Source organism: Stenella coeruleoalba (genome assembly GCF_951394435.1).
Source record: "Stenella coeruleoalba genome assembly, chromosome: 12".
Classification (NCBI taxonomy): Eukaryota; Metazoa; Chordata; class Mammalia; order Artiodactyla; family Delphinidae; genus Stenella; species Stenella coeruleoalba.
In genome coordinates this window covers 44035914-44047439 of record NC_137158.1, presented here as the reverse complement: position 1 = coordinate 44047439, position 11526 = coordinate 44035914, and the positions used below count along the sequence as shown (strand labels likewise).

The following is an 11526-nucleotide window of genomic DNA, read 5'->3' as shown; positions in this document are numbered from 1 at the left end:
AAGACACCAATGAAAGAAATTAAAGATACCAACAGATGGAGAGAAATACGATGTTCTTGGATTGGAAGAATCAACATTGTGAAAATGACTCTACTACCCAAAGCAATCTACAGGTTCAGTGCAATCCCTGTCAAATTACCAATGCCAGTTTTTACGGATCTAGAACAAATCATCTTAAAATTTGTATGGAGACACAAAAGACCCCGAATAGCCAAAGCAGTCTTGAGGGAAAAAAAAATGGAGCTGGAGGAATCAGACTCCCTGACTTCAGAGTATACTACAAAGCTACAGTAATCAAGACAATATGGTACTGGCACAAAAACAGAAACATAGATCAATGGAACAAGATAGAAAACCCATGCACCAATGTCAACTAATCTATGACAAAGGAGGTAAGGATATACAATGGAGAAAAGACAGTCTCTTCAATAAGTGGTGCTGGGAAAACTGGACAGCTACATGTAAAAGAATGAAATTAGAACACTCCCGAACACCATACACAAAAATAAACTCAAAATGGATTCAAGACCTAACTGTAAGACGGGACACTATAAAACTCTTAGAGGAAAACATAGGAAGAAAACTCTTTGATATAAATCACAGCAAGGTCTTTTTGATCCACCTCCTAGAGTAATGGAAATAAAAACAAAAATAGACAAATGGAACCTAATGAAACTTAAATGCTTTTGCACAGCAAAGGAAACCATAAACAAAATGAAAAGACAACTCTCAGAATGGGAGAAAATATTTGCAAATGAATCAATGGACAAAGGATTAATCTCCAAAATATATAAACAGCTCATGCAGCTCAATATTAAAGAAACAAAGAACCCAATCCAAAAGTGGGCAGAAGACCTAAATATACATTTCTCCAATGAAAACATACAGATGGCCAAGCAGCACATGAAAAGCTGCTCAACATCACTATTTATTAGAGAAATGCAAATCAAGACTACAATGAGGTATCACCTCACACAAGTTAGAATGGGCATCATCAGAAAATCTACAAACAACAAATGCTGGAGAGGGTGTGGAGAAAAGGGAACCTTCTTGCACTGTTGGTGGGAATGTAAATTGATACAGCCACTGTGGAGAACAGTATGGAGGTTCCTTAAAAAACTAAAAATAGAATTACCATATGATCCAGCAATCCCACTACTGGGCATATACCCTGAGAAAACCATAATTCGAAAAGACGCATGCACCCCAATGTTCATTGCAGCACTATTTACAATAGCCAGGTCATGGAAGCAACCTAAATGCCCATTAGTAGACGAATGGATAAAGAAGTTGTGGTACATATATACAAAGGAATATTACTCAGCCATATAAAAGAACAAAATTGAGTCATTTGTTGAGATATGGATGGATCTAGAGACTGTCATACAGAGCGAAGTAAGTCAGAAAAACAAATAGCGTATATTAACTCATGTATGTGGTACCTAGAAAAATGGTACAGATGAACCGGTTTGTAGGGCAGAAGTTGAGACACAGATGTAGAGAACAAACGTATAGACACCAAGGGGGGAAAACCACGGTGGAGTGGCAATTGTAGTGTGCTGAATTGGACGATTGGGATTGACAAGTATACACTGATGTGTATAAAACTGATGGCTAATAAGAACCTGTAGTATAAAAAAACAAACAAAAGAACTAATACTAAGCTTTCTTTGGGTTATTTGTATGGAAATATGTTAATATAAATGTTCCACACATTACATGAAATTTCTAAAAATCTTATATGTTTTGGTATAATGTTATAAGTCATAATTCAAGTTATTACTTTAAAATGTATATCTCAGAAGTAACTACATTTCCTTGTCAATTGCATTATTATGAACTTTCATCAAATCTTTAACCATGGTCATTTTTAAGTCTTTTGTCATTTACAGACAGTTCTGGGTGTACTCTGATGCTTTCGCAAAAATATTCCTATAAAAGGGTTTCATCTTCAAGGAATTCATGGAAAAGACTGACAAGTACAGGTTTCTGGTAACAGAAATGAATATGCATTTTCAGAACTCTAATGGAAAACTGATGAATTCATAAAAATGCTAACAAAAGATCAAGATAAAAAAAAAGAATTACATGGGACTGAGTGAACTGATGAGGATGATTATAATTTTGGTGACTTTCTGTTTGAATAAAAAAAAAAAATCCCACAAGGACTCAGAGGCAAAAAATATACAAATCAATTTTCACTGCAAAGTAAAGGAGCTGTTACAGTGGAGGATTACTGGACTGAATGTCAATATCATGACGTAGTATGAGCATGTTTCACATTTGGTAATTGCAATCATTGTTGCTTTTGTTGTGGTCATCCATTTACAATGCTTGGTGTCAGTTTATTTATCTCTATGTGTGTGTGTGAGTTTTGGGGAAAAAAAAGAGCTCAGGAGTTGTCACTTCCATCCTCACAACAGAATAAAATCTGAGTAAACTAAAAAATAAAATAAAATAAAATACCATCAAAGAGGATAAAATATTTAGGCATGACCTTAACAAAATAAGCATGAGACATGTACATAGAAAACTACAAAATATTGTTGAAAGAAAATAAAGAAGACATAATAAATGGGAAAAAAATCCCAGGTTCATTGATCAGAAGGCCTAATACTGTTAAGGTAACTGTACTTTCCAAATGGAGCAACAGATTCAATGAATCTGTGTCAAAATTCCAGTTGCCTCTTTTTTTCAGTAATTGACAAGCTGATATAAAATTAATTGAAAATGCAAGGAATCCAGGATAATCAAAATAACCTTGAGAAGGAACAAAATTTGGAGTACTCAACTTACCGTTCTTGAGTTCAAAATTCACATACAGCTATGATAATCAAGACATTGTGGCACTAGCATAAGGCTAAACATATAGATCGATGGAATAGAATTTAGTTACCAAATACGAATCCTTACATTTGGGCCAGTTGATTTTACAGGTTTGCCAAGACAATTCAACGTGGATTATTTTTCTAACAAATGTTGCTAGGACAAGTGGATATCCACACGCAAGTTGGACTCCAACCTCACACCATATACCAATTGACTCAGAGTGGAACATAGACTTAAATATAAAAGCTAAAATTTTAGAATAAAACATAGGAATAAATTGTCATGACCTTCAGTTAAACAATGGTTTCTAGTTTATAACACCAAAAGGACAAGTGACAGAAAAAATAAATTGAACTTCATCAGCATTTAAAACTTTTGTGATTCAAAGCATACTATCAAGAAAGTGAATAGACAACCCAAAGAATGGGATAAAATATTTGTAAATTATAAAGCTGATAAGAGTGTCTTATCCAGAATATATAAAGGACTCTTACAACTCAAAAATTAAAAAATCAAATATTCCAATTAAAAATAGTTAAATAATTTGAATAGATATTTCTCTAAAGAAGATATATACATATAGTAAGCACATAAAAAGATTCTCAAAACCTTTGACCATTAGGGAAATGCAAACTTATGCACAGTGAGATAAACTTCACAAGTCTTAAAGGCATTCAGCTAAAGGAAAGAAGAAGTTTGAAGAGACCATATATTGTGTGATTCCATTTATATAACACTGGAAAAGGGGAAACTATAGAGATAGTAAGCAGATTAGTGTTTACCAGGGGCTTGAGAAAGAGGATGGTTAAATAGGTGAAGTGGGGTGTCCCTGGTGGCACAGTGGTTGAGAGTCCGCCTGCTGATGCAGGGCACACGGGAGCAGCTAGGCCCGCGAGCCATAGCCGCTGAGCCTGCGCGTCCGGAGCCTGTGCTCCGCAATGGGAGAGGCCACAACAGTGAGAGGCCCGCGTAACGCAAGAAAAAAAAAAATGGTGAAGTGAAAATGTGTGTCGGGTGTATGTATATTTCTGAAATATATCTCTGTACTGTCTTCACAACTGTTTTATAAATCTAAAACTGTTTTAAATTTTAAAAGTTTATTTTTGAGAAGTCATTTCTGAGCTTAATATAAAGAACATTAGCAATATTGTAATATTCCCTGTATGCATATCCCCAACTTCATCCTCTTCCCTACCCACTGAAGGTGTTATTTTTTATTATTTTGAAGTCTCTATTCATCATTCCTTTACTTCTTCTTATTATTTTTCTCTCTACATTTCTATTTCCAAATAACATACTGTTCAGCTTTGCTCATCTTCAAACTTAGATAAATATAAGTGTATAAATTAATCCATATCACTAGCATAATCATGAGAAAACATGCGACAAATCCATTTTGGAACATTCTACACAATATTTGACCAGTACTTTTCAAAAGGGTAAAGTGCATGAAAAATAAGTGAAGACTGAGAAAGTGTTGCAGATTGGGAGAATACCTGAGGTAGCGGGTAGACTCTAAGATGGTACCCGATGATCCCCACTTCTTGGTATACCACTTTGTGTTCTAATCCCTGCTTATGTGTGTGGGCAGGAACTGTGACTTTCCCACATGGCAAGGAACTGAATGCAACCTCTAGACAATGGCCAGGAAGGAACAGAGGCCCTTGGTCCAACAGACTGCAGGTAATTGAATTCTAACCATCATGTGAGTTTGGAAGGGTAATCTTCCTTGAGCCTTCTGTTGAAACTTTATCCTTGCACATTATCTACATCTGGATTCTTCACCCACACAAACTTTGAGACAATATGTGTGTAATTTTAAGATGCTAAATTATGTGGTAATTTATTATTAGCAAAAAAATTATGTGATACATATGGCAAATAAATGTAATGTTGTGTCCTGGAATGTTGGAAAAGAAAAATGACCTTAGTTGGCAAATCTATTGATAAAATATCAAGGAAGTCCAGACTTCCTTTAGTAGTTTTATACCACTGTTAATTTCTCAGTTTTTATAAATAAACTATGGTGATATAAAAAAAATAATAAGTTAAAAAAGAAAATATTGAAAATAAATTTCTGGAAGTTTTACAAAGGAAATGTACGTATTTCGTACAAGCACACAAAAGAAACGCCAAGACTAGCATAAGTAACTGGATATAGGACTTAAATTATTTTGTCTTTGGTTAAAAATCATATGTTTAAGTTATAAACATAACTTAAAAGATAAAAGAAATGAAAAATTGTCTAAGCTCATTGGTATTATACTTTTAAATTATATATAAATATGTAAACACTGTACATACTTTAGACAAAGAGGTCATATGTATACATAAATAATAAAAGAAGTGGGATATTTCTATTAGTAGTTTTTTAGCTATTAATGAAGTATAGAGTTGACAAATAAAAGCATCCAATACTGGTGAGGATGGACATCTTCAAATACTGTTGGTGACAGTGAAAAATATCCACTTTGGAAAGAATGTGGCAATGCTTATATAATAAGATATAAAATGGGACCCTTTGTTTATCAGTTTTGGTTGGGGTCTCAAGAGAATAGATGATAACTGACCCCTTATTCTATAGTAAAGTGCTAGACCATCTGCAGAACTTGCAAAGAAAGTGTCCAAGTATCCAAGAACTCAACACATCATCCACCTCCTGGCTATATAAACAAAGACCAATAATTTAATTATGGAAGTTGAAGGCTTAAGAGAGGATTTATTTGGAGAAACATGGAGGTGCTGTGGTCTCATGGGGGTGGTGCTAGTCTTTTTATGCCTCAAGAGTAGTGAGAAATGATTTGAAGAGGCAACTCGGAAAGCTTGGTGTGATTTCTCGGAGTTGGTGGTCAATGGGCATTGAAGGGGTGGCCTTGTAGAGGAGCATCTGATAAACCTGAGATATCTAACTATAAAGAACCTGGCTGAAGAAGCCTGTGACATCAGTGTAGATGGGACTCTTTGACAGAGCCAGAGGTGTGTGTGTGTGTCTGTGTCCGTGTGTCTGTGTGTAGGGAATGTGATGGGAGATTGTTGGAGGACTTAGATTAGGAAATGAAGTGATGTGATTGGATTTACACTTTTAAAAGCTGACTCAGGCTGAGGAGTGGATTAATAATAATCGTAATTGTGATGGTTAATTTTATGTGTCAATTTAACTAGACCATTAGGTGCCCAGACATTTGGTCAAACATTATTCTGGGCACCTAATGATCTAGTCAAGGGAGAATTCAGTGTTGGGAGTTCTGTGGAGTGTTTTTGGATGAGATTAACATTTGAATTGGTAGACTGAATAAAGAAGATTCCCTTCCCTGATATGGGTGGCAATTATCTAATCAATTAAACACCTGAATAAAATAAAAAAGGCTGAGTAAGAAAGAACTCCTGCCTGAATGTTTGATCTGGGACATCAGTCTTTTCCTGCTTTAAGACTGGAACTGAAAAATCAGCTCCTCTTAGGTCTTGAGCCTGTCAGATTTCAGACTGGAACTTACACTATTGGCTCTCCTGGTTCTCAGGTCTTTGAAGTTGGACTGAAGTTTAAACTATTAATATTAGCTCACCTAGTCCTCAGGCCTTTGAACTTGGACTGGAACAATACCATAAAAATTACTAACATTGACTGTTTCTTGTACTAGGTGCTACCTATTGGCTCCCTTGGGTCTCTGGCTTGTGGACTGCAGATCTCAGGACTTTTCGGATTCCATTATCATGTGAGTCAATTCCTTGTAATATATCTCTTTCTAAATATGTGTCTATATATTCTGTTGGTTCTGTTTTTCAGGAGAACCCTGAATAATACCGTAATAATAATTACTAACATTAAGTGTTTCTTGTACTAGATGCTATCCAAATGTTTTATGTTTACATATATCAATCTATGTAATCTTCACAATGACTCTATAATAGATACTATAATGGTCATCATTTTAAAGATAAGGTAATTGACAGAGCTAGTTAGAGGTCAGGTCAGGTCCAAGATTCTCATTCATACAGTCTACTTTCTGCACTCACTCCCCTACCCCCTACTCTATACTCCATAGTAACAAAAACTGATTATGGTTAGGGACAATGATGGAAGCAGGGAGACCATTATAAGGCTCTTGCCAATCAGGCAAGAGATGATAGTGGCTAAGACTAGGCTTAGAGCAGATTTTAATTACATATTGAAAGTGTGGTATAAGAGACAAGTGCCAAACACAGCAGTGGACATGTATCCTGTGAAAGCAAAGCAAAGGAAACACAGATTTTTGGAATTAACTTGTTACTCTAGCATACCTAAACTATCCTTTCTTATGATTTTGATTCTTTTTCCATATCATCTTTTAATGCATTTGAAAGTTTATATATCCATTAGACATATATACATTATAATTATATAAATATATAATAGATAAATTAATATATAAAACATATATATACAGCTTTATTTATGTGGGTACATTTATTTTACCAAGAGGGTTTATAGTTATAAATTCTCAAAGAGTCTTGTATCCTCACAAAAGTTTAAGAGCATGGGTTTAAAGAGTCCCAATCAGGAGTTTCTAGGGTACAATACAGACACCTGAACCCCACTGGAGCCAAAGAACTACGTGGTGATGTTCTTGAGTGGAACCCTGATTACTAAGAATAAAAATGATGGGTAGCTCCTGAAGCAGAGCAGATGCTAAATGTCCCTGATAAATGGCATTTATCAAGAAAGGAAGATAGGAGATTTGGACAGAGATAGGAAAACTGGGACAAAGAATCAGGAATCCTGCTTTGAGCATTCCAAGTTTGAAAGCCTTTATGCTTCTAAGCAGAGAGCCAGACTATGTGGTTTCATATAAGAGTCTGGAGCTCAAGGGAGAATTCAATGCGGAGATGTAAATTTTAGTGGTATCGGTTTATGGGTGATATTTAAAACCATGAGACTATAAGCCATGAGACTAGGAAGAGCGTCTAAATAAAGAACAGAAGGCGGCTCAGAGCCAAGCCATTCCAACATCTGAAGCTTTGAAATAGGAGGCAAAATTAGGGAGGGAGACAGAAAAGAAGTAGATAGAGGGGTTAGAGGAAAATCAGGAAATGGAAGTATTTCAATACCCAAAGAAGAAAGTATTTCAAGGAGAGAGAGGGGAATGATGCTGAGGGAGCAAGATGAAGGATGAGGAGTGACAATTGGCAGGATGGAGGCTGAGGGTGAGCTGGACCAGAGCTGTTTCAGCAGAGTGATTGAGAAAGAATCTCATTGAAGTAGATTGAGGAGTGATTCAAGGTTAGGAAAAGCAGACAAGAAATGAAGACAGTTAAGTTAAGCAAGCCTATAAATCATTGAAACTTGCATGTTACTGGTATTAATTAATAAAAAAATCCAAAGCTCCTTTCATTAAAGATCTTAAAATTTTCTAGCAACAGTCTTAATTGGAATATTGGTGTGTCTGCTGAAGGGCTGGTGAGGGGGAGGGATTCTCTTTGGTTCTCTACTTGCCATCAGATGTCCCCAAAACCACTATGCGTCTAGTGATTCACCAGGAGGACTCAGCATATAGTCACAGTCACATCAATGATTTATTACAGTGAAAAGATGCAAAGCAATATCAGCAAAGGGAAAAGGCACGTGGGGTGAAGTCTGGAGGAGACCAGGTGCATGTTTCCATTAGTCATCTTCCAGTGGAGCCACACAGGAAATGCTTAACTCCTCCAGCATCAAATTGTGCCAACAGGTGTGAAATGTCTACTCGGGAAGGTCATTAGAGACTCATTACCCAGGGTTTCCACTAGGGGCTGGTCACATGGGCACCCTCGGCTTGAGCACATACCAAAGTTCCAGACTTTCAGAAGGAAAGCAGTTGTTCAGCATAAACCACATTGTTTGCTCAAAAAGTTCAAGCGCAGTGAGCCCCTCTTATGAGTAAGGGATTGGTTGGAGCAATCCCAAAATCTAAGTTCTTCAACATCACCCAAGGGCCAACCTTGCAAGCAGGCCTTTCTAAGGACAGCAGTCTCTTGCATACCATCTGTTACAGACTAAATATTTATATCCCCCCAAATTCATATCTTGAAGTCTTAATCTCCAGTGTGATAAGTACTTGGAGGAAAGGGCTTCAGCACATAATTAGATTTAGATTAGGTCATGAGGGTCTGACCCTCTTGAGAGAATAAGTCCATTTATAAGTCTCTCTCTCTCTCTCTCTCTCTGTCTCTCTCTCTCTGTCTCTCTCTCTATCTCTCTGTCTCTCTCTCTCTGTCTCTCTGTCTCTCTCTCTGTCTCTGTCTGTCTGTCTCTCTCTCTCTCTCTCTCTGTCTCTCTCTCTCTCTCTCTGCATGTGCACCTAGAAACCCAGCTATACTCACACCCTGATCTCAGACTTCCAGACTCCAGAACTGTGAGAAATGTTTGTCGTTTAAGCGACCAAGTCTATGGTATTTTGTCATAGCAGCTCCAGCAAACTAAGACAGCATCCAAAGCTGATTACCTTCTTTTCTGTCTTAATGTATTTTAGTAGTATTCTGGCTTCAGTGCATACCCATCAGAGAGGCTGAGCAAGGAGAAAGGTAATTATGAATGGGTATTATGTGGAGTTTCAGCCAGATCATCAGTGTGTCTGGCAGTAGCTAGCCAGTTCCAAATGCTGATCTGAGAGCCAAAGGCACAGCTCTAGCTTAAGTAGAAGTAGTAAGGGCATGAGAGCGCCAGAACTTAAAGCAAATAGAAAATCAAATAGTAACTTTTTTTTTTTTTAACAGAAGGGGAATTGTCTGTTCCAGCTCCTACCTTATAACTAGATATGAATATTTCCAATTGTTGGGAGTAAGGCCAGTCACACCCAGAGGATGGAAGGTCAAAAGCTGTGTAGTTGAGGTGTCATTCACACAGAGACCTGCCCTGCTCTAGAACCAATTGTGGTTTCTAGTAGAGGAGAAGTCTGTTCCAATTACCTGTTGCTGCATAACAAAAGACCCCACAACTTAGTGGTGGAGCCCTATATTCATTCTCATTCCATTTATTAAAAGGCAGGCACTTATTTATAATAGCCAAGATATACACAATGTAATATTAACCATAAAAAAAATGAAATCTTACCCTTTGCAAAAACATGAATGGATCTGGAAGGTGTTATGCTTAGTGAAGTAAGGCAAACAGAAATGCAAATACTGTATGCTTTCACTTACATGTGGAATCTAAACAAAAGAATGAATATTACAAAACAGAAACAGACTCACAGATGCAGAGAACAAACTAGTGGTTACCAGTGGGGAAGGGGGAGGAGCAAGATAAGGGAAGGGGATTAAGAGGTACAAACTACTCTGTATAAAATAAATAAGCACAAAGGATATATTGTACAGCACAGGGAGTATAGCCAATATTTCATAATAACTTTAAATGGAGTATAACCTATAAAGATATCAAATCACTATGTTGTACGCCTGAAACTAATATATATTGTAAACCAACTATCAATACAATTAAAACAAACAAGGTAGGCACTGTTTTTCAAAAGAAGGATACACTCTAGCACACTAAGGAGCTGCTAGACTGTCTTAATTAGTTTTTACTTCACACTTATAAAGCACTGATATTTATTATGAAAATCAAAGGACCTACAAGGACTCTTCTTGGATCTACATATGAATGATAATAATGAATGTATCTGACTTATAAACAATGAAGTAAAATGGAGCTGGATCTGTTCTCTCAATGGAATGGGGATTATATTTTTATGAGTAGAGCCTACAATCTAGAGTTTATTATAAAGTTATATGGTAGGATAGAACAAAACATAATTCCCATAAGAGGAATAACAATGACAGAAATATTTGATAAAGGTGTTTAATGTGATTCAAAAAGTGCAATCATGTTCAATAGTCATAATAAGTGAATATGTACAAGCACACGGTCATAAGTGGATGGCTGGATTTCTGTTTTAGCACTGGGATACCATGCATGTTCACTTGCAAACCTTCATTAGATACTTTTTACATATTAAAAGTCACAATTTTCTTCTTTCTAATAATTACAAATTTATATACTATTCCCTCCCCTCTGCACGTGCGCATGTGTGTGTGTGTGTGTGTGTGTGTGTGTGTGTATGTCTCCTGTTGAATCATTGACAGGATACGATGAGAACTAGTTTGCAGCTAGAAAGTACTTCTGTTTACAAACGTCAAAGCAAAATAAAAGTTTTCTCTTTTAATATCATTAGAAAATGAGAAGTTTGTTATAAGCAGGCTATATTATACAAAAATAACATTGCCAAGTAAGGCATTTGAGTTTTAAACATCATCCTAATTTACTTTACATAGGTACCACTTTAATAATTATTATTAATAATTCCTGAATCATAGTAATTATTAATGGGCTCTGTTTCTCAGTGCAAATATACTTCACAGAGTTTATTAGAAAATTTACAGTAGGGGAGGAATGTCATTTGCCCTCTTAAGAGGGATAATTTCTTCTCTCTGCCTTTTGGAATATAACTGGAACATGGAGACAGTGACTGTGCTCATAAAGCACAGACCTGTCAAGATGGCTCTGACTTAAGCCATTTCATTTTCAACTCTCAGCCAACACTAAGACAGATGGATTTGAACCTTTAGTTTTATTTTAGGAGCTTTATGCACTGTCCTACGTGAAAAAGTAATGCTATCTGTAATGGGATTTTTCATTTCCAAGCTTAATTTTAACAGCTGCTGCAGAAAATGTCCTTCTGTTAG

General features: G+C 36.3%; 1 long non-coding RNA gene across 2 annotated transcripts in view; it reads left to right on the top strand.

Moving 5' to 3' along the window:
* Positions 1-4417: 4417 nt before the first annotated feature.
* LOC307195135 overlaps positions 4418-11526 on the top strand; it is a 29345-nt gene continuing 22236 nt past the window's right edge. For both annotated transcript variants that reach the window (XR_013830726.1, XR_013830727.1), the window contains exons 1-2: positions 4418-4512; positions 6468-6542. This is a non-coding gene — a long non-coding RNA (uncharacterized lncRNA). The remainder of the gene's footprint in view (positions 4513-6467; positions 6543-11526) is intronic.